At 39.8% G+C, this 23,665-nt stretch overlaps 1 protein-coding gene across 2 annotated transcripts in view; it reads right to left on the bottom strand.

Annotated features, from left to right (window-relative positions):
• Positions 1 to 1,277: 1,277 nt before the first annotated feature.
• The window catches only part of CTPS2 (CTP synthase 2), a 235,292-nt gene continuing 212,904 nt past the window's right edge, over positions 1,278 to 23,665 (bottom strand). For both annotated transcript variants that reach the window (XM_073668039.1, XM_073668038.1), the window contains one exon: positions 1,278 to 1,584. The gene's annotated coding sequence lies outside the window, so the exon portion shown is untranslated. The remainder of the gene's footprint in view (positions 1,585 to 23,665) is intronic.

Raw genomic sequence — 23,665 nt, 5'->3', positions numbered from 1 at the left:
GTGATGCACATTAACATCACTAACATGTTTTTCTGACGCAAAACGTCCCAGTATTTATCGCAAAAAAACACTTTTTATACTTTGATGATTGCCCCACATAACTTCTGTTTCAGTCATAGGGCTCGGGATCTCTAGCTTTCCAATCACGGTCAGTGAAATAGGTTTTAGAATTCTTCACGTCTATCGTATTAGCACTCCTTTCCGGAGCTGCTGAGAATCAGTGGCTGGTGGACACGCGCATCATAGTGACTCTCAGCGGCTCCGGAGCATGCACACATATGCAATGAAGCTGGGATGTACACCCAGATTCAGTACGTATGCCCGGAAAGCTGATGTGCATCACTAACAAGACATAGGGGGCAGTTTAGTAGCAAAAAAGGATGTGACAGGTTCCCTTTAAACAGAGGAATGGGAAGGTTTTTGTCACAGATTTACATAGAATATATGAAGCTAGATCTGTGTCATGTGGAGTGCATCTTGTTCTTCAGGGAGCTGATCCGCTGCAAGAGGTGTCTTCAGGTTTAAGTAGACATTAGATGAAAGTCAGCAAAACCCGCCAATTTTGGAAGTACCAGACAACCATCTGATATGTATTGGAACTTCCCCACTCTCCCGATAAAAGATATTGAGGGACAGGATAGCGTTGGAGTCTGGCAGTGGCTTTCTCCTCTCTCTCCTTTGAAAACACATGTACAGGGACACTGGCCATCGAATAGGTCAGTACAGCGTGACTGCTGGGTGGGAGGCTCACAAATCAAATACCTTCCGGAATCCCAGAGGCAGGTTTTGACTAGCCGGGATGGCACGTCATCATCTATGCATTATGCTGCAATTATGGTGTCGCACCAGCTCAGCTAATCAAAAGCCACGCCAAGTTCCCGGAAAGTAAGAGATTTGTGAGCCTCCCGTCCAGTGGTCACAGTGCACTGACTTGTCTGATGGACAGAAGTCCCATGAATCGATACACCCAAATTAACTCAACTCACATGCATTAGGAAATTGGAATACTTGTATGCTGAGATCTCATGATTATGGCCAGCTTTACTAAACTATCACTATTCAGAACATATGCATGCTCGTATGAGCCGAGCATGCATATGTATGAAGATGTTGGTAGAGGTAGCTTCCTCAGCTAACAGTTGTTTAAGGCATGTGGGCAGAGCTGTGACCACAATGTTTGAATGAATGAATCTATATTGTATGAATAGAATCTATGTGACTTTAAAGTAAGAAGAGGCCGCACCATACTATGGAGATATTCTCCATTACACAGAATCTGATGACGTATGCCTCCATTTTTATTGGATTCAAAACTAATACAACTGCAGAACAAAAAGGATCAATACACCTCTATGGTTTCTGTATTACAGTCCAATGCAACTTGTAGGTTGTTCACGGTGGTAATAGTGTCGTGTACATGAACCCTGAAAGAGATTTCAACAAAACAAAGAGCTAAAGACATTTGGATTTTGTCGTCATTCTTAAATGGATTCCTGGAGGTTGAGGGAAGGGCTTTCACTTTTCCGCTGGGTTTCGTTCTGGTGAACAATTCTGCTTCTTTCCGGTCTCTGAAAAGATTTTAATCTAGTAAAAAAAAAACAAAAAAAAAACAATATACATTAAGTTTGTTAAATACAGTATCTGAAAAATGTAGTGCAAAATGCTAGCAGAAACAGTGGAACATAAGAAAAGCTAATGGATATACTGTACTCAGATAGCAGCTTATTATAGTCATTACTAAGCCCATTATTAGTTATTATGTAATTGTTACATGATATGAGCAATTTTTAGAAGTTTACAATGGAAAATGTATATAAAAAAGTTTTATATAAGACCATGTTATAGATACTGTAAGTCAGGTATGGTCACCATATACATTATGGAGGTATGGGAAGGTGTATGCCACAGAAAGACATCATAACAGGTAAGTACTGTTTATTTTATGACATTCGCTCAATTGGCCTGTTTTTTAGTGATCCCAGATAGCCCCTTTAAATCTGTAAGTGAAGGTTTCTCCATCTGTCTGATATAAAAGACCCAGGACTCTGAAAAAAGTAAAAGATCCAGGAGAAAGGCATAGGGGTTAGAACACCATAAAGACAACTAAAACCAGGTCTACCCCACTGGATGACAACTTCTTCATGCAATCAGCGTCAAGGGGCTCGAAAAACTGTCCAACTGACCACAGGAAAAAATGGTGCTGTGGTCAATTCAAGAAAATTGGCCATATACACTGAGCAAAAGGGTAACAATGTTGTGAACTTTTCACTTTCAGGCTCCATATCTCACCATCCACTACTACTTCGAAGTGAGACTACCATAATTTTATAGACAATCACCTTGGCTGTCTCATACATAAATATGACTTACAACTATTTAGCATATGATAATTCTGCAGATTCTTGTCATGTCACTGCATTGTTACTGTTTTGCTCCTAAAAATTAAAATTTTTATTATTTTGTTAATATTTTGTAAATCCACTTTTGGCTTTCAACACTGCCTGAATCCTTCTGGGCATGCTCTCGATCAGATTCAAACATGTCTCGACTGAAATCTGATCCCAGGTCTTTTTTACATGTTCCCAAAGTTGGTGTTTATTGGTCAACTCACTTGTATGTATCCAGTTTTTTCTTCAACTCTACCCACAAGTGTTCAATTGGGTTGAGGTGTGGGGACTGTAGTGGCCAAACCACCACCTCTACTTCATTGTCATTGAACCATTTCTTTGCCAATCTCGACGTATGCTTTGGGTCGTTGTCCTTTTCATACCCATAGTACTCGAGTGTACGAAGTAACTTGTCTAGTAGGATATTCAAATATAGTTCAGCATTGAGACTAGGATTGATCATGGTCAAGTATCCAACACCTTTGGCTGTGAAACAACTCCATATCATGAGGCTTCCTCCACCGAACTTGACAGTTCCTTCATTTTCTTGATCTGTTTTTTTTTCCCCCTTTTTCCAGACTCATTTGCACACATCAGAGCCTAGTCTATTGATTTTCATCTCATAGCTCCAAATCATCCATTTCCAATCTTCTACTGTCCACTTTTCATACTTTTTTGCAAACTTGAGCCAATGCTTCTTATGACGATATTGAAGTTGAGGCTTCTTCACCTTTTTTCAAGTCACCATTCCAGACTTGTATAACGTACGTCGCATGGTGCTTGCATGGACGCCTGTGATCTCACGCCTGTGTTTGTCATGCCAGAACTGATCGACCTTGTGTTGAGCAGACTTGTTGACTCTGATATTTTGCCTGAACATCCACCTCTTGGCTTTTGAATGGATGGATGAACTGCATTTTGTATTTTTCTAACTGTCATGGCACTCACATGATACACTTTGGCAATTTTCTTGGCCGAGAGACTACTATAGATTTGCTTTCTCTTTCCTTGGGAAATCTTCATGGTTGCTCATTGATTCGAACCAGTGACCTTTCACTTGGAAACCAACCTAATAACACACTGAGCTATTAGGGAATGTGAGAACAGGCAGTGTTTTGTAGTATACAAGGACAAAAAGATTTTTCCATATAGCAGGAGCAAAACAGTAACAATGCAGTGACATGACAAGAATCTGCATAATTAATCATATGCTAAATAGTTGCAAGTCAAAATTATGTATGAAATAGCCAAGATGATTGTCTGTAAAATTATGATAGTCTCACGACCGAAGTAGTAGTGGCTGTTGAAAAATGGAGCCTGAAAGTCAAAAGTTAACCCCTTTACCCCCAAAGGTGGCTTGCACGTTAATGACCAGGCCAATTTTTACAATTCTGATCATCGTCGCTTTCTGAGGTAATAACTCTGGAACGCTTCAACGGATCCGACTGATTCTAAGATTGTTTTTTGTAACATACTATACTTAATGATAGTGTAAAATTTATTCGCTATGACTTGCGTTTATTTGTTAAAAAATTGGAAATTTGGCAAAAATGTAGCAATTTTCAAAATTTTTATTTTTATGCCCTTACATCAGAGAGATATGTCACACAAAATAGTTCATAAATAACATTTCCCACATGTCTACTTTACATCAGCACAACTTTGGAACCAAAATTTTTTTTTGGTAAGGGAGTTATAACGGTTAAAAGTTGACCAGCGATTCTCATTTTTCCAACAAAATTTACAAAACCATTTTTTTAGGGATCACATCACATTTGAAGTGACTTTGAGTGGTATATATGACAGAAAATACCCAAAAGTGACATTATTCTAAAAACTGCACCCCTCAAAGTGCTTAAAACCACATTTAAGAAGTTTATTAACCCTTCATGTGCTTCACAGGAATTTTTCTAATGTGGAAGAAAAAAATGAACATTTTACTTTTTTTCACAAAAATGTTCCTTTAGACCCAATATTTTTTATTTTCGCAACGGTAACAGGAAAAAATGGACCCCAAAATTTGTTGTGCAATTTCTCCTGAGCACAACAATACCCCATATGTGGGGGAAAACCACTGTTTGGGCACACTGCAGAGTTCGGAAGAGAAGGAGCGCCATTTGACTTTTTGAATGCAAAATTAGCTTGAATAATTAGAGGACTCCATGTTGTGTTTGGGGAGCCCTTGATGTGCCTAAACAGTGGAACCACCACAAGTGATACCCTTTTGGAAACTAGACCCCTCAGGGAACTTATCTAAATGTGTAGTGAGCACCTTGAACCCCCAGGTGCTCACAGAAGTTTATAACATTCAGCCGTAAAAATACAATTTTCACATTTTTCCCACAAAAATGATTTTCAGTCCCAAATTTAGAATTTTAATAAGGATAACAGGAGAAATTGCACCATGCAATTTGTTGTGCAATTTCTCCTGAGTACATCGATACCCCATATGTGAGGAAAAAACACTGTTTGGGCACACGGCGGGGTTCAGAAGGGAAGGAGCACTGTGTGACTTTTTGAACATAAAATTGGCTGGAATCGAGAGGGGATGCCGTGTCGCGTTTGGAGAGCCCCTGATGCGCCTAAACAGTGGAAACCCCCCACAAGTGACCCCATTTTGGAAACTACACCCCTCAAGAATTTTATCAAGGGGTATAGTAAACATTTTGAACCCACAGGTACGACACAGAATTTGATAACATTAGGTCATCATATTGAATAATTTGTTATTAGTCTTGAGAACAAGTGCTCGCTACTTGAGTTTGCATCGGGTACTTGGGTATGCACCAAGTATCGCGGGTGCTCGAGTGACATGGTCGAGTCCCCGCCCCGCATGTTTCATGGTTGTTAGACACCCCCAAAAAAAACATGCGGGGATTGCCCGTGCATGGCAGGCAATCCCTGCGTGTTTTTTGGCTGTATAACAGCTACGAAACATATGGGGTGGAGACTCGAGCATGTCACTCGAACACCCGCGATACTCAGTGCATATCCGAGCAAGCAATGCAAACTCAAGTAGCGAGCACTTGCGCTCAACACTAGTCACCATATTGTCATCATTTTTTTCTTTACTTTTGAAAAAATCCCAACCCCAACACAACCCTAACCCCAACCCTAATACAACTCTAACCGTAACCCTAACCCTAGCACAACCCTAACCCTAGCAAAACCCTAACCCTAGCAAAACCCTAACCCTAACACAACCCTAACCCCAACACAACCCTAATCCCAACCCTAATACAACCCTAACCGTAACCCTAACCCTAGCACAACCCTAACGCTAGCAAAACCCTAACCCTAGCAAAACCCTAACCCTAGCACAACCCTAACCCTAGCAAAATCCTAACCCTAGCAAAACCCTAACCCTAACACAACCCTAACCCCAACACAACCCTAATCCCAACCCTAATACAACCCTAACCGCAACCCTAACCCTAGCACAACCCTAACCCTAGCAAAACCCTAACCCTAGCAAAACCCTAACCCTAGCACAACCCTAACCCTAGCGTTTATTTTTTACGCTGTTCCTCGAGCGGTATAACTGATTAGACGACTTTATTCTTCAGGTCGGTGTGATTACAGAGATACCAGATTTATATCGAGTTTTTATGACTGACAGCAGTCCCACACTAAAAAACCCTTTTTTTTTTTCAAAGACTAGTTTTTGCATTGCCATATTTTGAGAGCTATAATTTTTCCACATTTCGGGCGACAGAGTCATGTAAGGGCTTATTTTTTGCGGGACAAGCTGACGTTTTTCATTGTACCATTTTCAGGCACGTGACATTTTTTGATCGCTTTCTACTGTGAGTTTTGGGAGGCAGAATAAACAAAAACCAACAATTCAGGAATTGTTTTTTTGTTTTTTCTTATACCGTTCCACGTGTGGTAAAATCGATAAGGCAGGTTTATTCTTCAGGTCAGTACGTTTACAGCGATACTACATTTACATCTATTTTATGTTTTGGCGCTTTTACACAATAAAAACTATTTTATAAAAAACTATTTTATAGAAAAAATAACTTTTTTTGCATCATTTTATTCTGAGAGCTATAACTTTTTTATTTTTCAGCTGATGAAGCTGTATGGTGGCTTATTTTTTGCGGGACAAGATGACGTTTTCAGCGGTACCATTTTTATTTACATTCATCTTTTTGACCGCATTTTATTCCATTTTTTGTTTGGCGGTATGATGATAAAGCATTGTTTTTTTGCTTCGTTTTTTATTTTACCGTGTTCACTAATGGGGTTAACTAGTTTTATAGGTCAAGTCGTTCCAGACGTGGCGATACCAAATATGTGTGCTTTTATTGTTTTTTTTTCATAATGATATTTATTTATGGGTACAGTATATTTTTATCTTTTGGGATTATTTTTTCATTTTTTTTTTATATTTTTACAATTTTTTCTTTGATTTTTTTCACTTTCTTACACTTTTTTTTTTTAACTTTTACACTTTTTCCCACTATGGGACTTTCAGGCTGATCGCTTGCACAGCATAAGGAACCAGGATCATCCCCTAAACTGTGCAGGCTGTCAGCCCTGTACACACATGCTAGGTAGATTGTGGACTGAGCACATGATGACAACGGATCACCATATCAACTATCCGGACCCGACATACAAAGCGAGGAACGCCGGACAGAAGGTAAGAGGCACGTTCTTACCGATACTTGCCCTGGAAAAGCTTCAATCGACTTCGATAGCAGCATTTCGGGGGGTTAATGTGCCGAGAGCGGTGCGGCACCACTCCTGGCACATAATACCGGGTTTCATGTGTTAGTATCAGCTGACACCAGGTAGTGATCACTCCAGCACAGCCTCTGTGCTGGAGTGATCACCATGGCGTAATAATACGCATCGGGTTCAATAGGCCCAGGGCGCCGATACATATTATTACGCTCGACGTCAGAAAGGAGTAAAAAACATTGTTACCCTTTCGCTCATCAGTGTACATACCGTACATACAAATCTATAAAGTTATCTACAGTGATCAAAATTACCATCACTGTTGCTATAATGAGATGGCAATGAGTGTTCCTTGCAGAAAAATAAGTTGCTGAGCACCACTCGTGATACCAGATTTGGCCATCAGAAGCTCTCAAATAACATCCAATTATTCAGAAAGATGGGCAGAACCAGCCAAGAATTCTACTGAGAAGATGTTAGAAGTACGACATTTACTAAAGCGCAATGACTGGATGTTCCATCATGGAAGAGTTGTACATCATGATGGCAATGTTTCAGGACAAATGGTGTCAAAATGCATCAGCCATAGTGTATCATGCTTGTGTACTGAAAAAAAAAACATAAAAAATATATGGAGCCGTCCTACTAACAGAATAAAGACCTGGCCTTGATGTCATGGTACTCTTGTATATCGCAATATGAAAACGTCCACCACTTAGTGCCTAATTATCTATATGATTAGATAGTTCGCATTTAGACTTCATACACCAAACCAGAACTCAAGGTGAATTTACATCCCACACTCAGACAAGCAAATGGGGGTATCATTCAGTCCAAACCTGGTGTTCTTACAGCAACAAGACCTAATGGTATGGACAGTGAATGACATGATGCAAGATCTGTGCTTGTGCCATTACCAGCAGGTCACAACTATACAAAGTGGGCCATTTATATGGATACACCGAAATAAAATGGGAATGGTTGGTGATATCAACTTCCTGTCTGTGGCACATTAGTATATGGGAGGGGGAAAACTTTTCCAGATGGGTGATGACCATGGTGGCCATTTTGAAGTCGGCCATTTTGGATCCAACTTTATTTTTTTCAATGGGAAGAGGGTCATGTGACACATCAAACCTATTGAGAATTTCAGAAGAAAAACAAATGGTGTGCTTGGTTTTAACGTAACATTATTCTTTCATGAGTTATTTACAAGTTTCTCTTTGTTTACAGCCATTGACATGTCGCAGAGGTTAACACGTGAGGAGCAGATAGAAATTGTGTTGATATTTGGTGAACGCAGTACCCGGGTCAATGCAGAAGATTTCAATGCAAGACACCCTACGAGACCACCCATCTCCCATGCTACAGTTAGCAAACTGCTTGCCAAATTTCGTGAAACAGGTTCAGTGTTGGATTTGCCAAAATGTGGACGCAAGAAAACTGTCACTAATGAAGAAATATCAGTGGCTATCCTACCTTCATTCAGCAAGAGCCCACAGTGCAGCACTCGCCGCATGTCACTGGAGAGTGGCATCAGTCGTTCATCCCTTCGGTGGATACTAGCTACCCACAAATGGCACCCTTACAAAATCCAGCTGCTGCAGCATCTCAACGAGGATGACCCAGATCGGCGCACTCAATTTGCAGAATGGGCAAAACAAAAACTGGAACAGGACCCGCAGTTTACACAGAACATTATGTTCAGTGATGAGGCAAACTTTTTTGTGAATGGTGAAGTTAACAAACAAAACCACCGCTATTGGTCTGACACTAACCCACAGTGGATAGATCCCTCCAAGACTGTTGGAACACAAAAACTGATGGTATAGTGTAGTATATGGGGTACAAAGATAGTGGGGCCATTCTTCATCAATGGAAACCTCAATGCCACTGGATATCTGAAATTGCTACATGATGATGTGTTGCCATCTTTATGCACTGAAGATAGCACGTTCCCTGAGTTTTTCCAACAATATGGTGCATCACAACATTATGGGTGTCAGTTCTGAGCATTCCTACATGAACAGTTTCCTGGAAAGTGGATTGATCGTCGTGGGCCAGTTGAATGACCACCAAGGTCTCCCGAACTGACCCCCTTAGACTTTTATCTTTGGGGTCATCTGAAGGCAATTATCAATGCTGTGAAGATACGAGATGTGCAGCATCTGAAACAATGGATACTGGAAGCCTGTGCTAGCATTTCTTCTGCGGTGTTGCTATCAGTGTGTCAAGAGTGGGAGAAGAGGGTTGCATTGACAATCCAACACAATGGGCAGCACTTTGAACATATTTTATAAGTGGTCATAAACTAGTAAAAAACTAATGAAAGAATAAAGTTACGTTAAAACCAAGCACACCATTGCTTTTCTTATGAAATTCTCAATAAGTTTGATGTGTCACATGACTCTCTTCCCATTGAAAAAAATAAAGTTGGATCCAAAATGGCGGACTTCAAAATGGCCGCCATGGTCACCACCCATCTGGAAAAGTTTTACCCCTCCCATATATTAATGTGCTACAAACAGGAAGTTGATATCATCAACCATTCCCACTTTATTTAGGCGTATCCATATAAATGGCCCACCCTGTAGTACAGTATACTTCAGATGTCCTACTGCTGTTGCTGGGATCCGATTTATGCCAATCCTGACTGGTAATCCTCTTACATGCTGCAATCTATAGCAACCACAGCATCTAATGATTGTGACAGAAGGGGAGGGCTCTCTGTGTCAGCCCATGGGCATCCCGTGACGTCATCACAGGAGTGTTAATGGTTCTCCATGAAAGCCAGGCCCCAAGCTCTGCCAGAGACATGGATTGTGCCTGAAACCTGGCCTAATAGCTGACTGTCAGTTTTCCACTTTAGGGTAAGTTTATCAAAACTGTCTCAAAGAAAAACTTTCTGGGTTGCTCCCATCAACAAATCACAGTACAACTTTCATTTCACCGAATCAATTTAAAAAATTAAAGCTGAGCTTTGATTGGTGTTATGGGCAACAAAGACAATTTTCTTTTTAATACTTATGCTAAATATATCCCATCGTTATTTTTTGGATTTTGTTTTCGTCACTGTACAATAAACATTCTATGAGTCGATAAGTAAGATTACAGTGACACAAAATTTATATGATTTTTTACGCTTTACTACTTTTACAACATAATCTTTTAACAGAAAATTGTCACTATAATCTAAGAAGTTATGTTTTGGGTTTTTTGGTTTGTTTTTTGGGGAGGCGTGACAAAAAAGCAGCATTTTTATAAGGCTTTTACTGTCCAGAAAAAAATAACGTGATATTGTATTAGTTCGGACTAAAGTGGACATTGCAATACCATATGTACATTTTACATTTTATTTATGTATCAAATGAGAAAATTGTTTTGGGGGACAATTCATTAATATCGGCGCCGTGCAAGACTGGAGCAGCATTTCTGCAGTAAGAACCGCTGCCATTATTTCAAACTGTTGTGAAAATGGCAAAAGTCGATAAATTTTTAGGCAACTACGCGAATGTTGAAATTTTTCAAAGAGTTTAAAAACAATTTTTTGTCATAAAACCTTTCAAGAATTGACCGCTATTGTTTAGTTTAGGTTTAGATTTTTTTTAAAAAAATTATAGTTTTTGGTGGTGGTGACCAATTTTATTTAAAACACAAATTATAAAAGCTCTTCAGATCTGTCTTGCTTTCCATTGAGAATCTCCAAAACTACATCTGAAAAGATTGCATACGAAACACGTAATTTGATAAAAAAAAAATACAATGGCAGAAATGTGGGACTGGTTAAAATATGAATGTGACTGCAGGAATGTCTTCTGACATTTCTCTTAATAATACAGAAATGATCTGAAGTCTGGCATATAATCAATGTAAATCACTCATTGTGATACATGCTGATTTATATCGCTGCCAAAAAATCATGTTAAGACAAATGATCGGCATTGTGGGAAAGCAGCAATGATCTACAGTCTGCATTATCATAGATTTCCAAACACAGAGTATATACAGGGACATGGAAAAAAAAGTGCATTGTGTAGCAGATACAACTTCCTATGATGTGACCACTTTTATAAATTAATCTATATGTGGTGGTTACCCAAGGAGAAAATTAATGGTAGTTAGGTAGGATAACGTCGCATGACCTGCAGAATACACTGAGCATAGATTCCATTAAAACAAAGTAATTCTACTTACATTTGTGTTTTCACTTGCCACATGAACCAATGAGCCTTGGGCGTCCAAGACCTTGTTGTAGGCCCTACGTTTGAATTCCTTGGACCACTTTTTGTTTAGCTGCTAGCCACTGCGTACCATGTATATCCTGCAAGGCCTGTTAATTTGGTGATGCACTGAACCACTCATCTAGCAAATCTGACCCTTGTCAAGGTTGATAGATGCTAAAAGCTTATATATTTCCCAATGTATTAACTTCAACTGACTTATATATATCGTAACAATTGTCATTGAAAGAGACTAAGCTGTTATTCAATTCACCTGCCAGTAGCTTTATTGTTTTTTATTGTTGTGTTAATAGCTTGTTTTTACCCATTACAAACAAATGAATGAACAAAAGAGAAATCTAAATCAAATCAATATTTGGTGTGCCTGCCTTTTGCCTTCAAGACAGAAACAAAGCATCAATTCTTCAAGGTACACTTGCACACAGTTTTTGCAGAAACAAGGCAGGGGAAGAACAGAAGAAGAACAAAAAGTCCTGGAAATTATAACATGGCCCTCACAGAGCCCTAATAGGCCTATTTTCACCTTCCTTACCAGGCCAAATTATTCAATTCAAACCAGTGTCACTTCATGAGGTAATAACTATGGAAAACTTCAACATATCCCAGTGATTCTGAGAATGTTTTTTCGTGACACATTGTACTTCATATTACAGGTAAATTTAGGTCAATTTAGTTTATTTATGAAAAAATTGGAAATTTGATGAAAATTGTAAAAAATTCACGATTTCCAAACTTGAATATTTATGCCCTTAAAACAAATGGCCATACAACTAAAAATAATTATTTAAATAATATTTAGCAGATGTCTACATCAGCATCATTTTTGAAACATTTTTTTTGTTAGGAAGTTAGAAGGGAAGCATGAAGTGCTCTAAAATTTTCTGCTAGACGGCTGCGCTGACTTTGGTCTTGATGAAACAAAGTGGACCTACACCAGCAGATGACATGGCCCCCCAAACCATCACTGATTGTGGAAACTTCACACTAGACCTCAAGCGGCTTGGATTGTGTGACTCTCCACTCTTCCTCCAGACTCTGGGACCTTGATTTCCAAATGAAATGCAAAATTTACTTTCATCTGAAAACAACACCTTGGACCACTGAGCAACAGTCCAGGTCTTTTTCTCCTTGGCCCAGGTAAGACGCTTCTGGCGTTGTCTATTGGAATGCGACACTTGTAGCCCATGTCATGGATACGTCTGTGTGTGGTGGCTCTTGAAGCAATGACTCCAGCAGCAGTCCAATCCTTGTGAATCTCCCCCAAATTTTTGAATGGCCTTTTCTTAACAATCCTTTCAAGGCTGCGGTTATCCCGGTTGCTTGTGCATGTTTTTCTACCACATTTTTCCTTCCACTCAACGTTCCATTAATATGCTTGGATACAGCACTCTGTGAACAGCCAGCTTCTTTAGCAATGACCTTTTGTGGCTTACCCTCCTTGTGGAGTGTGTCAATGACTGCCTTCTGGACATCTGTCAAGTCAGCAGTCTTCCCCACGATTGTGGAGCCTACTGAAACAGACTAAGGGACCTTTTGAAACGCTTCGGAAGCCTTTGCAGGTGTTTTTTGCTAATTATTCTAATTTACTAAGATAATGACTTTTGTGTTTTCATTGGCTGTAAGCCATAACCATCAACATTAACAGAAATAAACACTTGAAATAGATCACTCTGTTTGTAATGACTCTATATAATATATGAGTTTCACTTTTTGAATTGAAGAACTGAAATAAACAAACTTTTTGATGATATTCTAATTTTGTGAGAAGCACCTGTATATAGAATAAATATATTGCTGAAAGAGCATAAAGCCCATCAGACCATAAGGCAGCAAAATGGACTAACAGGTAAATTAATATCATAGAGGCAAGAACATGCACAAACCTGTATTCATTTCCTCCTGCTGTAATGGTGCCAGGTTCCAACCCGCATTTTGGAGTTAGCCTACACCTGGGGGTGTACCAGTATGTCCAATTGTGAGAACGCACTTAAAAATAGAACGTACCGGTAAGTCCGATGTCAGGAAGGGTTTAAGAGACAGAAGGATTTGCACAAGCCTACATCTACAGAAGATATGTGGTTAGTTTGCACAACCTCCTGCTAAGTGGCTTCATAAAATGTGTGTAAGTGTACCTAGAAGAATTTATGCTGATTTGAAAGCAAAGGGTGATCACACCAAATATTGGTTTGATTTAGATTCCTCTTTTCTTCATTTACTTAACTTTTAGTTCATTGATAATAAACTATTAACATTTCTATTTTTGAAAGCATTCGTAATTTGCAGTATTTTTTTCACACACCTAAAGTCAGTCTGGGCACATAGAAATTTTCATTAACTATCATTTTAATTAATTTAATTAACTATAATAGAATTTTGTAAAGCGCACCAACCTTTGCATCGCAAATGAAGGAAATCACATTGAAGAAGTTATTTAATGTTCCAACTGAATAAAATGTTCTTAATACATTTAATTTCTTGAAAATATGTATTTTCTCCTGTGTCCAGACTTTAGGAACACCCTGTATACACATATATATATATATATATATATATATATATATTATTTCTTATATATAATATATATGATATTCATGTTCGTAGCTTTGACACATTAACACATTGCAGTATGCAGAGTGTTGCATCTTATCAGTGTTAGAAACGTTCTAACACTTGCATTTTTTTTGCATCAGTGTTTGTATTCCAAAACCAGAAGTGGAACTTACGGAGAAAAACTATAATTGAAAGATTGGCACCTGCTCCGTGTTTTGGAGACGCTCCTGGTTTTGCCATACAAATACTGGTGAAATACTGATACAAATACTCACATGTGAATAAAGCCTAACTATGAATTGACGTATCTCACATGTCCTTGCTGGGTGGCAACCTAGTAACCAAGGATGTATCAGATGTGTTCTGGATACTAATCACCATAACTTAGCCTTGTAATTACAGATAATCAGCTTTAGGGCCCGCTCGCATGAACATATAACTCGAACAAGTGCTATTCGATGTTCTATCGGAAAATACTCGTACCAATATTATTCTATGGGGCAATGATCAGCGTTTTTTCTCATACCAATTTGGCATGAGAAAAAAAATCATAGCATGTAAGACAGCAACAAACATCTACATCAAAAAGGGGTGTTGGTCGTGGTGCCACTCCTGTTTATGGTTCCAAGTGATTAGTTAAGTATTAGTGATGAGTGAACATGCTCAGTGTCAAGCAAGGTGAGGGAAAGACTAAGTGCACAATGACGGGAAGAGGGGAAGGAAGCCCAACAACTAGGGAAAGGGGGAGTGGAGACCCCTAGGCCGATCTAATATCACCCTGCCTTCCCTATTCTCACTATATAGGTTCCACACTTATCGCCGAACAGGAACCTAATCCCTGAATGTCCCTAGAGCTTGGCCCTTGATAGGGAGGGGACGGGGTGAGCACTAATCAGACCCCACTACAAAATAAAGACAAAAGGTAAACAAACAAAGGGGATACACTTAGCTTGAGCAGACACCAGAGAGATAACGCCAACTGTCCTCCAAGGGCACCAAAGAAGAAACTAGCCAACTGCTAGTGCTCCAAGCCTGCACAGAGATACACAGAACTATCACCGGCGACTTAATCTGGAGAAACTGAGAGTTTTTAACTACCAAGCAAGGGTGTGTCAATCAGCAACAGAAGATGAAGGTCGCTGCTAAAGGAAGAGGGATATAACTATACTACAAAGATGAGAGGATCAAGAAGGTGTCTGCAATGACAAGCGCAGTGACCATCTACAGCCAGATCCAGAGCAACTGTTTGTCACACCTGACACACCCGTGACACTCGGATAACGGGTTATCCAAGCTCGATCGGGTGCTTACTGAGTTTCTTCAGCATGCTCAAAAACTATGTTCGAGTCCCCGTGGATGCATGACTCATAGCTGTTAGACAGCAGCGACATATGCAGGGATTGCCTAACAAACAAGCAATCCTTGCATGTGTTGCACCTGTCTAACAGCCGCGAGACATGCAACCACAGGGACTCGAACATAGTTTTTGAACATGCCAAAGATACTTGGCAAGCACCCGATCGTGCTCGGATAACCCCTTATCCAAGCATGTTCGCTCATCACTAGTAAGTATAGACCGACCTATCTGAGCTAAAAGGGTAAATGTTAAACAACACTCACTGCTTTGCACATCCTACATTAATCAAACATGGCAAGCAGAGCAGTTGTGTCGATCCTCTATGTGGTCCCTTAGGGAAACAACTGGAGGCCAGTGGCCGCGTTTGGTGGCCAGCGGTGTTCCTACATTGAGAGCTTCCTGACTACCTCTGCACTGTGCTGTCTTGTGTGATTTCTCCTTCTGCTCATGCTCAGTTGTTGGCGGATATTTTTTTCTTTTCTATTAATCCCGTGTCTGCTTCATGCAGCAGGTGTACTCTGGTGTCCTGCACATTTCTGATCAGAGTCCCTGCAGAAATGTTATCAAGGGACTTTATTTTATGTTGCTCATACCTTTACTCGTGCAATCTGTTGTTCCCTGACTTAAAAAATGCTATTTTAATCCATATGCAAATGAGGCTTAAATGCTCTGGGTGTAATCAGAGCACTTCCCAAGCCCCTGTCTGAGTAAATAGCCAGTGAGCTGTCAGTCTAGCAGAGAAAAGTGAGGCTGGGCAGGGAATAGAATCAGGGAGGTAAAAGCTTGGGAAGAGGCTTGGGATCTGATCACACCTGGAGCATTTAATCTTTCTTTACATATGAATTAAAACAACTTTATTTTCAATTGGGTACCTACAGATTCCCTGGGGTTTGTATATATTTATAAAATATATGTAAAAAATAATCAAGAGTAAGCCAGGGTTTGGTATGGCCAATAATATCATTGATTAATACTGTAATATTACAGGCCACAGGTTTCATACAAACCATGTACACATAAACAGGACAATTATATAACACCACAAAATGCAGATAATTCATCATATTGAGTAAAAGACCATGAAACTTTTCCTAAAATGTCCAGTTAGTGACATAGCAAAAAAATTGGCAGCATCATACTTGAACTGACCCCTGGATCAACCTAGATTTTTATGTCCCATCACTTTTGCCAATACTCAGATCAGAGGGAGACACAGACAGAAGAGGTCCCTGTGCAAGAACAATTTATGGGCCCTTTGCAGTCAAACAGGTCATCATAATGACCTCTTGGACTCCTGCACATGTTGCACCAATGGCATGTCAGCCGCTGACTCCGAAGCATCAGGCATCATGGCCAATATCACAATATCATTAGTCTACTCTTTACACTGATTGCTATACAGGAAGGATAGTTTTAATGAGTTAGAATGCCATTCCGGATATACTTGATTTACACTATGACAAAGTCACTGGCAAAGTACTAGAGGGGAGATATGTTTCACTGAGGCTATTAGCTTCAGTGATTTGAAACCTAAAAGTTTGTTCCAGCACACTAAGAGCTGAGAGGGGTTAATCAGCCATTTTTAATGGGCTAGGTTTTATATGAACAGCTGTAAAGTGGGTGGGAGGCTGTTCACCATATCTCCACCCCGGGGTGTGGTCTGGGATATAAAAAGCCAGCCTGTGGAATCATGTGTTGTTCAGTGTATCTGTAGAGACGAGCCGTTATCTTTGTTTTGCCATTATGCCAGAAGGGCTGTGTTTGATTTGATTAACTTTATGTTAGTTTATGTCATTTTTTAATAAACCAACAAAATGTTTAAAGAGACAGTGTTCCTGAATCCACCTCCATGTGCAGCAGTGATAGCCGATCTACCACAACACATATTTACTAAAACAATTGTTATTGCAAAAAAAAAAAAAGAATTGTACTTTTCTACTTTGTTAATAAAAATGAACAATTCTTGCTCTTACTGGATTATTAAATGTCATCATCAGTATATAAATATGACACAATGAATGAATGAGTTAGATGCTGGGAAAGGAAGTTGTTCTGCGCTTTCTGGAGTCACGACAAACCGTTAATATGGATAAAAATGTAGGTTTATTGTCTACGCGTTTCAGAGTCCACCGACTCCTTCCTCAGGACAACCATACATTTTTTATGTATGGTTGTCCTGAATAAGGAGTCGGTGGACTCTGAAACGCGTAGACAATAAACCAACATTTCTATCCATATTAATGGCTTGTCGTGACTCCAGAGAGCGCAGAACAACTTCCTTTCCCAGCATCTATCTCTGACATATCTCTAGGAAGCAGCAGCATCTGGACTCCAAGCTTTATAGGTGTTGTGTCCCACACAACCCTATTAGGCGAGCAGTTTTAATACTTCTGTACCAATTATTTACATTAGATAAGACCCTATTTCGCTCTTACATTTTTTTCATAACAATAAATGAATGCACTTTTTAAAATGGCTATGTCAAAACACTACAGTTTCCCATTGAAGGGCAGCATATTAAGGTGATAGGTCCGCAGTACTATTAGCCCAAACGGCACAATCCCCAATCAGGACCTTATGCTACTATCCAAATCAGTAATGAATTGCAGCTTCAGCACTGGAGAACTTGGCATTACCATGTAGTGCAGGGCTATATATTTAACCTTTGCCATCAATGGTATTCAGAAAAGTGAGGTACAAAGTGGATTATGTGCTATCTGTTGTACTTTATAGTACATATAACCTCTTCATCAGGGCTGTGGAGTCGGTAAGCCAAACCTCCCACTCCGACTCCTCTATTTCCCTGACTCTGACTCCCGATTTCAACTCCACCAAAATGGACACCGACTCTGACTCAATGACTCCGACTCCACAAAACTGCTCTTCATTACACCCCAAGATGAATATTGACCTCCTAAAACAATACATTCCACAGACCAGACATCAGAACACTCAATAGAATCCCTAAATAAAGCCCAGTTTCGACCCTACAATAAACACAGACCCTAGACCAGATCCTCTGGAGAAATGCAGTCCTTCCTTGATACTGACTGCAGACCAGCCACACTTTATACAGACCACATACCAAACCCCATGATCCCTCTTTATTCAGTTCCCAAGGACTATACTAGACCCTAAACCCAATGTACCTATACTTCTCTTTCTTCCTGCATCCCTCAACATTCCCAGATACTGATATAGGCGATATCCTGTGATGGCGGCACCCGGGAGTAGAGAAGTGCCGGATAGAGTAAGTGAGAATATGGTACATAAAAATCACAACAACTGGATTCCTCTTTTTCTGTGAGTGTCCTGAACATTCGGGAAGAGTTGACTAGCATGCTAACGAAGCAGGTAAGCTAGACGGATTGGAAAGAGAAATGCCAGGTTGTCTTTAAAAATTAAATGCAGAATGATTGAAATAATTAAAAACTCTTGGAAACCAAAGTAAGTTGTACCAAATACTTCGAAACGATGTTCCTCCAGTAGTTCTCCTCATCACTGATCTGTTAGTGATGCAGGACCATGGTTCTAGATGCTGTCAGGATACCAATGAGCATAACATGTACATTCCTAATCAAAAAATATATGTGGCTTCGTTGAGCTCATTAACTAATGCTTTCCTGCAGTTAGACAGTAAAATCATTTAGCGTTGAGTAATTATGACAAGTGTGATTTCTTACTTATAAGACAATTAAGTCTCCAAGGCTTTAGGAGTCATAAATCCTAGCATTGGATTAAAGCCTTGGAGAATTAATTAATTAAACTGGTGAAATATACCATGTGTAAGGCAGTATGTAAAAAATGTAAAATAGCAATGCATATCCAGATAAAATGTAATGTATGAGCTGAGAAATGTGGGACATACAATGGATGACATAATATATACTGAAAAGGGATTAAAAAGTAGGAATTTTAGGAAGGTATCAAACAAACAAACATGAGCCATAGATTCGTATTCATCTACACATTGGCAATATATTTTTTCATTGTGCCATGTTAGGCTAACACACATTTTTGCCATCATTTTTATTGTGTTTTTTTGCTAATGTTTCCACAGCAGAAATGCACTAAATAAATCACCCTATCCTACATCTTACATTCTAATTACAAAAACAGAAAACAAGCAGGAAAACCACATCAAAACAGATGAAATAAATGTGTTTCCTTACAAAACCCAATAAAAAATTACATGTTTTTTAGAAGCGGTTTTTAGCCATTGGATTTTTCAGCCAGAAAAATCCATGTCAATAAACTCCCAGAGATCATATTCTTAAAGTAACACAAACTAATAGGGAAATTATGCAATTTTATTAGACTGTTAAGGTATATTCACAAATTGCCAAAACTACTATTTTAATGTGGGGATGGGTCAAGTGGTAATTGGTAGTAACTATATCTGGTATCTTTAGTTTTAAGATTTACATTAACTCTATGGACCGCATAAAGCTCATTTGCTATTTAGTGACTTCATTATTTACACATCTATTCATTAAAGGGAATCTGTCACCCCCTGGGAGTTAGCAGACCACTTCTATGGGCATACTGTACAGGTTATAGAAAAGTAAATCTATACATACCTGCATGGCCCATGGTAGAGGTCTGATTGCAGAGAAAAGTAGTTTTATCTTTTTGGTTTTCCACAGGCTTGGCGTCCGGGGGACACCAAGCAATCCCCGCCAATCTGATTATTCCCCTAAATCGCCGCCTATCAGCCTAGTTACCATTTTTCCTCCCTCCCCCGCACAGGGCGCTACTCACCTCCTGGAGCATGCACAAAGTGCAGCTCTTATAGACCGCGCTTTGTTTCCTCCCGGCCGGGTTTGTGTGAGCACAGTGCCGCAGTGCTCTATTGCGCAGACGATGGGGAATCACTGTGACTTCCGCTCCAGTGACTCCCGGCGCATTACAAGAAGGTTTTCTGCGGCACTGTGCTCACACAAACCAGCCCGGGAGGAGACAAAGCACGCTCTATAAGAGCCGTGTTTTGCGCATGCGCCGGGAAATGAGGAACGAAAGTGCAAGTTACAGCGCCCTGTGACGTGCGGGGGAGGGAGGGAAAATGGTAACTAAGCTGATAGGCGGCGATTTAGGGGAATAATAATCAGATAGGCGGCGATTTAGGGGAATAATAATCAGATAGGTGGGCATTGCTTGGCGTACCCCGGACGCCAAGCCTGTTGAAAACTAAAAGATAAAACTATTTTTCTCTGCAATCAGACCTCTACCATTGGTCATACAGGTATGTATAGATTTACTTTTTTATAACCTGTATGCCCATAGTAGAGGTCTGATATCGCCCAGAGGGGTGACAGATTCTCTTTAAAGGGAGTCCGTCACCCATGACGTTGCCAAGTGTGTGTGCACAGTTACGCCTCCTCACTTGCATATTAGGAGCGTTAACCCACTTCTAATTGATAGTGCTGGCCTCCCAGAGCGAGCACTTTCTGAATGCGGTTGGCGTGTGTGCGCATTCGCACTTCTTATACCCAGCCGCATACTCCACACTGTTTTCTTTATGCTAATGCTGTTCGCTACACTAATACACTCAAAAGTGTAGCGAATGGCTTCAGAGGACTACTTTCTGAAGCCGCATGCTATACTTCTATGGGTAGTAGTGTAGGGAGCGAAAGCAGCCGAAAGAAGACAGAGAGAAGAAGGCACCATGCCACTGTGTGCGTGTGTCCGGGGATAGGCAATGTCAGTACGCAAGCGCACACACGCCACCAGCATTCAGACAATCCTCACTCTTGGAAGCCAGCACTGTCAATCAGAACTGGGGAAAGGCACCCAATATACAAATGAGGAGCTGTAACGGTGCACCAAACTCTTGGCCACGCCAAGGATGCACCATAGCTCCCTTATTTGCATACAAATTAAACGTTTAGAACATCTCAAAACACTCTTCAAACCCTAGCTGTCTGTTTCTTTTTTCTGTTACAGAGCACTGTCAGTGGAAGGCTGATAAGTCTTAAAAATGCTTCCATAGACAGGTTTAGCGCAAACTCAGGAGATATCAGGGGAACCCTGGTATTTTTCCTTTATTCCCTATTCATGGATCTGAGCTTAGGCAGGTCCTTCTGGGTTGTGTCTACACAGTGGCAGCTAGCCACTGGAGCATGCTAGCAGAGAATAGTTAGAGTGCTGGGTTAGAAGGAGGAATACAAAGGTCAGCAATGAAATCAAGAGGTAGAGGTCAAAACACAAGCCAAAGTCAAACACAGGAATAAAGAGGCTAAGTCAGAGCAAAGAAGAAGGTATTTACCAGAGAAAGTACAACCTGTAACTGGCAAACAGAAATTGATTATTGAGGGTTTAAATAAGGAGGAGCCCCGTATATGGATCCCAACAGGAAGCTGATTACATTAATTACTAGCCCTGCAAAACACAAATGACTGGGAGAAGTGGACAACATGTCCCAGATGTTTGAAAGTTTAACTGACACTCGATACCATCATCCAGCAGCATCCACAGTATTAGGGTGGCCTAGCGACAAAGGACACATGTAGTACTAGCGTGTTCAGACATGGATGTTGCCCATATCTAAACTGGGGAAGATGCAGTGCCATTTTCCACTATGCATTATGTGGCATGAAGGAATGTTAGTGTCTACAATTCCTAGATCTAAGGGGAATTCAAGCAAATGCCTATACAGTGGCATGTAAAAGTTTGGGCACCCCTTGTCAAAATACTGTTATTGTGAACAGTTAAGCAAGTTGAAGATGAAATGATCTCTAAAAGGTCTAAAGTTAAAGATTACATATTTCCTTTGTATTTTAGGCAAAAAAAAATATTTTCATCTTTTACATTTTAAAAGTTACAAAAAGAAAAATGAGCTGATGCAAAAGGGCACCCTGCATGGATAGTACCTAATAGCACTCCCTTTTGAAAATATCCCAGCTTGTAAACACTTTTTGTAGCTGTCCAAGAGTCTTTCAATTCATTTTTGAGGGATTTTCATACATTCTTACTTGGAAAATTCTTCCAGTTCAGTGAGATTCCTGGGTTGCACTGCTATTTTGAGGTCTCGCCACAGATTTTCAATGATCAGGGGACTGGGAGGGCCATTGTAAAACCTTCAGCTTGCGCCTTTTGAGGTAGTCTATTGTCGATTTTGACGTCTGTTTAGGATCATTTTCCATTTGTAGAAGTCATTCTCTTTTCAACTTCAGCTTTTTTACAGATGGTGTTATATATCAAGAATTTGTTGAAATTTCATTAAATCCATTCTTCCCTCTACCTGTGAAATGTTCCCTCATGCCATTGGCTGCAACACAACCCCAAAGCATGATTGATGTACCCCTATGCTTAATCCTTTCACCTCGAAGCCTGCTTTCACCTTCCTGACCAGGCCAATTTTTTTAATTCTAACCAGTGTCACTTTATGAGGTAATAACTCTGGAACGCTTCAACATATCCTGGTGATTCTGACATATTGTACTTCATGATAGTGGTAAAATTTATTTCATATGACTTACGTTTATTTGTCAAAAAATCGGAAATTTGGCGAACAATGTGAAAATTTTGCAATTTTCAAACTTAATTTTTATGCCCTTAAATCAGAGAGTCATGCATACAAAATAGTTAATAGCTAACATTTTCCACATGTCTACTTTACATCAGCACAATTTTGGAAACATCATTTTTTTTGTTAGGAAGTTATAAGGGTTAGAAGTTGACCAGCAATTTCTCATTCTGACAACAAAATTTATAAAACCATTTTATTAGGGACCACATCACATTTGAAGTGACTTTGAGGGGTATATATGACAGAAAATACCCAAAAGTGACACCATTCTAAAAACTGTACCCCTCAAGGTGCTCAAAACTACATTCAAGAAGTTTATTATTAACCCTTCAGGAGCTTCACAAGAATTAATGGAATGTGGAAGGAAAAAATAAACATTTAACTTTTTCCACCAAAATTTTACTTTAGATGAAAATTTTATTTTTTCCCATAAAAATGCTGCTTTAGCCCCAACCTTTTCATTTTCACAAGGGTAACAGGAGAAAATGGACCCCAAAATTTGTTGTGCAATTTCTCCTGAGCACGCTGATACCCATTATGGGAGGGGAAACCACTGTTTCGGTGCTCGGAAGGGAACGAGCGCCATTTGACTTTTTTAATGTAAAATTTGCTGGAATAATTAGCGGACGCCATGTCGCATTTGGAGAGCCTCTGATGTGCCTAAACAGTGGAAACCCCCCACAAGTGACACCATTTTGGAAACTAGACCCCTCAGGGAATTTATCTAGATGTGTGGTGAGCACCTTGAACCCCCAGGTGTTTTACAGAAGTTTATAACTTTGAGCCGTGAAAATAAAGAAATCACATTTTTCCACAAAAATGTTTTTTTTTAGCCCCAAATTTTGCATTTTCCCAAGGATAACAGTAGAAATTGCACCATACAATTGGTTGCGCAATTTCTCTTGAGTACAGA

Source organism: Phyllobates terribilis, unplaced genomic scaffold, assembly GCF_046119375.1.
Source record: "Phyllobates terribilis strain yellow unplaced genomic scaffold, ASM4611937v1 Scaffold_2__4_contigs__length_985480577, whole genome shotgun sequence".
In the NCBI taxonomy this organism is placed as follows: domain Eukaryota; kingdom Metazoa; phylum Chordata; class Amphibia; order Anura; family Dendrobatidae; genus Phyllobates; species Phyllobates terribilis.
The sequence above is the reverse complement of the archived record's forward strand: the minus strand, read 5'-3'. Positions and strand labels throughout refer to the sequence as shown.